Source organism: Narcine bancroftii, chromosome 3, assembly GCF_036971445.1.
Source record: "Narcine bancroftii isolate sNarBan1 chromosome 3, sNarBan1.hap1, whole genome shotgun sequence".
Taxonomy (NCBI): domain Eukaryota; kingdom Metazoa; phylum Chordata; class Chondrichthyes; order Torpediniformes; family Narcinidae; genus Narcine; species Narcine bancroftii.
The window spans coordinates 236,503,665-236,509,778 of record NC_091471.1 but is presented as its reverse complement, the minus strand read 5'-3'; positions in this window follow the sequence as shown (position 1 = coordinate 236,509,778).

Sequence of the window (6,114 nt, the reverse complement as noted above, 5' to 3'; positions counted from 1 at the left end):
GATCAAAAGCACAGGTTGTATTTAGGGTCTCCATCCCTGGGCAAAAACAGTACAGGTTGTATTTAGGGTCTCCATCCCTGGGCAGGGACAGTACAGGTTGTATTTAGGGTCTCCATCCCTGGGCAGGGACAGTACAGGTTGTTTTTAGGGTCTCCATCCCTGGGCAGGGAGTGTACAGGTTGTATTTAGGGTCTCCATCCCTGGGCAGGGACAGTACAGGTTGTATTTAGGGTCTCCATCCCTGGGCAGGGACAGTACAGGTTGTATTTAGGGTCTCCATCCCTGGGCAGGGACAGTACAGATTGTATTTAGGGTCTCCATCCCTGGGCAGGGACAGTACAGGTTGTATTTAGGGTCTCCATCCCTGGGCAGGGACAGTACAGGTTGTATTTAGGGTCTCCATCCCTGGGCAGGGACAGTACAGGTTGTATTTAGGGTCTCCATTCCTGGACAGGGACAGTACAGGTTGAATTTAAGGTCTCCATCCCAAGGCAGGGACAGTGCGAGTGGTTATATTGTATTATGGTTTCAAATATCCAGCGACTGCTCCCTCTCCAGGATTGGCTTTGGATTCTCATTAGTTTAACAATGTGATCATATTATTCAGTCTGATTCAGTACAGAGAACAACTGATGATTAAATAAACTGAAAACAGCCAGGTGGCAGACTTTATAAATACAAGTGCATGAGTAGGAGAAAATCATTGACAAGATTAGTACTTTAAGATGGAAGATAAAGGGCAGATAACAGTTAATGACAGAGCTTGATTTTGAGATGTCACTATAAAATCTCCAATGTACCTTTCTAATGAAATTCCAGCAGAGAATTTTACTTTTGCATTCCAATTTGCTCCTGTTTTCTTCACTGCGTGGAAGTAACTCTGGGTGCTTTGGGTCTGGTCACCTTGTCTGAGCAGAGGTTGCTTCCCTCCACTCATTTTGTCAGGGATACAGAAATGAATTCAGAGATACAAATCAAACAATAACTCAAACAATGTACTTTCTCAGATAAGGGGATCACCACCATGGACAGTCCTCCTGATCTGGCCACACCACTACCCCGTAAAATCATTTCTTATTTGTTCTCTCCAGACCTTTTATTTAAAAAAACACCAGCATGCACGAGCCTTCCTGATCATTTCATATACATGGATGTTGCCTTTTGCAATTCATGCACAAGAACACCTCACACCTCAGTATTCAATCTTTCTCCTTTAAAGCAATCATCTGCCTTTGGATTACTTTTCTCATATGTTTGACCTGGGTCAACACACATCCTCATGGCGAACCAGACCCCTTGTATGGCCACATGGCGGGGCAGCCATGGGGAAATGGCATCGCCAGAAGTTTCTCTCTGACTCCAGCATCCCTTCCAGCGCACACCCTGGGTAGCATGATGACGCCACAATGCACCAGGGGACTGAGCTCATGCTGCCCTTAAAGGGGCATGCTGAATTTGAATAAAAAGTAATTAACAACCCTCAGCGTGGTGGCTGTGTTTCTTCTACTGCTCACACTGCCACAGACATCACAATTTCCCCACTAATTAGTGTAGTGGTTAGTGCAACGCTGTTACAGCACCAGTAATCAGGATCTTCAGCGCAAACTCCGGGAGATACAAAATGAGTGGTGGACTAGCCTCGACAAACGAACCCAGCTCAGCCTGGACATTGGTGACTTCAGGGGTTTTTATGAGGCCCTAAAGGCTGTGTACGGCCCCTCACCCCAAGTCCAAAGCCCGCTGCGCAGCTCAGACGGCAAAGTCCTCCTCAGCGACAAGATCTCCATCCTCAACCGATGGTCAGAACACTTCCAACCTCTTTTCAGTGCCAACCACTCAGTCCAAGAATCCACCCTTAAGGTTAGAGCTGGATGAGGTCCTCACCTGGGAAGAGACATATAAGGCAATTGAACAACTGAAAAGTGGCAAAGCAGCAGGTATGGATGGAATCCTCCCAGAGGTCTGGAAGGCTGGTGGCAAAACTCTGCATGCCAAACTGCATGAGTTTTTCAAGCTCTGCTGGGACCAAGGAAAGCTGCCTCAGGACCTTCGTGATGCCATCATCATCACCCAGTACAAAAACAAAGGCGAGAAATCAGACTGCTCAAACTACAGGGGAATCACGCTGCTCTCCATTGCAAGCAAAATCTTCGCTAGGATTCTCCTAAATAGAATGATACCTAGTGTCGCCGAGAATGTTCTCCCAGAATCACAGTACAGCTTTCGCGCAAACAGAGGAACTACTGACATGGTCTTTGCCCTCAGACAGCTCCAAGAAAAGTGCAGAGAACAAAACAAAGGACTCTACATCACCTTTGTTGACCTCACCAAAGCCTTCAACACCATGAGTAGGAAAGGGCTTTGGAAAATACTAGAGCACCTTGGATGCCCCCCAAAGTTCCTCAACATGGTTATCCAACTGCACGAAAACCAGCAAGGTCGGGTCAGATACACCAAAGAGCTCTCTGAACCCTTCTCCATTAACAATGGCGTGAAGCAAGGCTGCGTTCTCGCACCAACCCTCTTTTCAATCTTCTTCAGCATGATGCTGAAACAAGCCATAAAAGACCTCAACAATAAAGACGCTGTTTACATCCGGTACCGCACGGATGGCAGTCTCTTCAATCTGAGGCACCTGCAAGCTCACACCAAGAGACAAGAGCAACTTGTCCGTGAATTACTCTTTGTAGACGATGCCGCTTTAGTTGCCCATTCAGAGCCAGCTCTTCAGCGCTTGACATCTGTTTTGCAGAAACTGCCAAAATGTTTGGCCTGGAAGTCAGCCTGAAGAAAACTGAGGTCCTCCATCAGCCAGCTCCCCACCATGACTACCAGCCCCCCCCACATCTCCATCGGGCACACAAAACTCAAAACGGTCAACCAGTTTACCTATCTCAGCTGCACCATTTCATCGGATGCAAGGATCGACAATGAGATAGACAACAGACTCGCCAAGGCAAATAGCGCCTTTGGAAGACTACACAAAAGAGTCTGGATAAACAACCAACTGAAAAACCTCACAAAGATTAGCGTATACAGAGCCGTTGTCATACCCACACTCCTGTTCGGCTCTGAATCATGGGTCCTTTACCGGCATCACCTACGGCTCCTAGAAAGCTTCCACCAGCGTTGTCTCCGCTCCATCTTCAACATTCATTGGAGCAACTTCATCACCAACATCGAAGTACTCAAGATGGCAGAGGCCGACAGCATCGAATCCACGCTGCTGAAGATCAAACTGCACTGGGTAGGTCACGTCTCCAGAATGGAGGACCATTGCCTTCCCAAGATCGTGTTATATGGCGAGCTCTCCACTGGCCACCGAGACAGAGGTGCACCAAAGAAGAGGTACAAGGACTGCCTAAAGAAAGCTCTTGGTGCCTGCCACATTGGCCACCGCCAGTGGGCTGATATCGCCTCAAACCGTGCATCTTGGCGCCTCACAGTTCGGCAGGTAGCAACCTCCTTTGAAGAAGACCGCAGAGCCCACCTCACTGTCAAAAGACAAAGGAGGAAAAACCCAACACCCAATCCCAACCAACCAATTTTCCCTTGCAACCACTGCAACCATGTCTGCCTGTCCCGCATCGGACTTGTCAGCCGCAAATGAGCCTGCAGCTGACATGGACTTTACCCCTCCATAAATCTTCGTCCGTGAAGCCAAGCCAAAGAAGAATCAGGACCAGGGTTCAAATCTCGCGCTGTCTGTAAAGAGTTTGCATGTTCTCCCCATGTTTGCGAGGGTTTTCTCTGGGGGTCTGGTTTCTTTCCACCCTTCAAAACGTGTGGGAGTGTAATTGGGCTGCATGGACTTGTGGGCTGAAATGACCTGTTTCCGTGATTTATGTCTAAATTTAAATTTAATTAAAAATGAAAATCCCATTTGGCAAAATTTTGCCGAACCAAGCAAAATACTGTAGATCCAATAAATCTGAAGGAAGAGGAGTGCAGAGATTTCCAGAAAAGTACAGTGGACATGATGGACCAAAGGACTAGTTTCTAGCTGTAATTTCAGTATTCTGGCTTTAGTTCCTATCTCCAGCTTCTGAATGCATTGCCTTGTCAATGTTTTTTTATGAACCTTAGTTTTAATAATAAGTATTTCTAATTTAAAAAAAAATCTTCTACTGTTAATTTTCCACCAGCCTGATTAACAAGCCTTCAATTCTCTTTCTCAGGTGATGCACCATCACTTGCTTCAACTTTTTGTTGTTCTGAGAAAGATTTCATCAATCCCAAGCATTAACCATATAACCACTTACAGCACAGAACAGGCCAGTTTGGCCCTACTAGTCCATGCCGTAACAAATCCCCACCCTCCTAGTCCCACTGACCAGCACCTGGTCCATACCCCTCCAGTCCTCTCCTCTCCATGTAACTATCCAGTCTTTCCTTAAACGTAACCAATGATCCCGCCTCAACCACGTCTGCCGGAAGCTCATTCCACATCCCTACCACCCTTTGCGAAAAGAAATTTCCCCTCATGTTCCCCTTATAATTTTTCCCCTTCAATCTTAAACCATGCCCTCTAGTTTGAATCTCCCCCACTCTTAATCCCCCACATTTACTCTGTCTGTCCCTTTTAAAATCTTAAACACCTCTATCAAGTCCCCCCTCAATTTTCTACGCTCCAGAGAAAAAAGCTCTAGTCTGCACAACCTTTCGCTGTAACTCAAACCTTGAAATCCTGTCAACATTCTCGTGGCTCTCTCTATTTTGTTTATATCTTTCCTATAATTTGGTGACCAAAACTGTACACAGTACTCCAAATTTGAGTACTCACCAGTGCCTTGTACAATTTCATCATAACCTCCCTACTCTTGAATTTAATACTCCGATTTATGAAGGCCAACATTCCAAATGCCTTCTTCACCACACCATCTATCTGACTATCAGCCTTGAGGGTACTATTTACCATCACTCCTAAATCCCTTTGTTGCTCTGCACATCTCAATAGCCTACCATTTAATGCATATGACCTATTTAGATTTGCCTTTCCAAAATTTAACACCTCACACTTATCTGTATTAAATTCCATCAGCCATTTCTCAGCCCACATCTCCAGCCTTCCTAAATCACCTTTTAATCTACGGTAATCTTCCTCACTGTCCACAACACCACCAATCTTTGTATCATCCGCAAACTTGCTTATCCAATTCTCCACCCCTACTTCCAGATCATTAATATATATAACAAACAATAGTGGATCCAGGACCGATCCCTGAGGAACTCCACTAGTCACCGGCCTCCAATTGGACAAAGAATTTTCTACCACTACTCTCTGACACCTCCCATCCAACCATTGCTGAATCCATTTCACTACCTCCTTATACCTAATGCCTCCACCTTTTTTCCTAACCTCCTGTGGGAAACTTTGTCAAAAGCTTTACTAAAGTCTAAATAGACAACATCCACAGCTTTCCCTTCATCAACCTTTTTTGTCACCCCCTCGAAAAACTCAGTCAGGTTTGTCAAGCATGATCTACCCCTGACAAAACCATGCTGATTACTCCCTATCAATCCCTGTACCTCCAAATATTTGTAAATACCATCCCTCAGAACACTTTCCATCAACTTGCCCACCATAGACGTCAAACTCACGGGCCTATAATTACCAGGCCTATAATTAACTGTCTATCTCACCCAAATTCTGTTTATTTTATTTCAGTTGTTGAATTCTTGATGATGAAAGGGTTAAGTATTGAAGCACCAAGTGCCACAAAGTATGAAATGAGTGAAAAAGGAAATGAGATGTATCAAAAGGGTATAATTGGCAGGTAGGAAAGTTGTTCAACAATAGCATGTGATAAAATGTCAAGATAAGTTGTTTACATGCTCATCTGGTCATTACCAAGAAATCACAAACCAAAAGCCATGGATATGAAGCCCAGGATATAGGAAACAGTTAAAAAAAAATTTCTTACTGGCCACGAATAGTGACTGAATATACCAGACAAGAACGATTTTGCTCCCTTAAAATGTTGGGTGTATTTTATGGATTTGGGGCTGCTGATCATGAAAATCACCTTAAAAATTTCCTATCACGTACCATTTTTAGATATAAACTATTTTTGTGATTTCCTGTCATATTTTTACAGTCTATTTCAAGCAGAC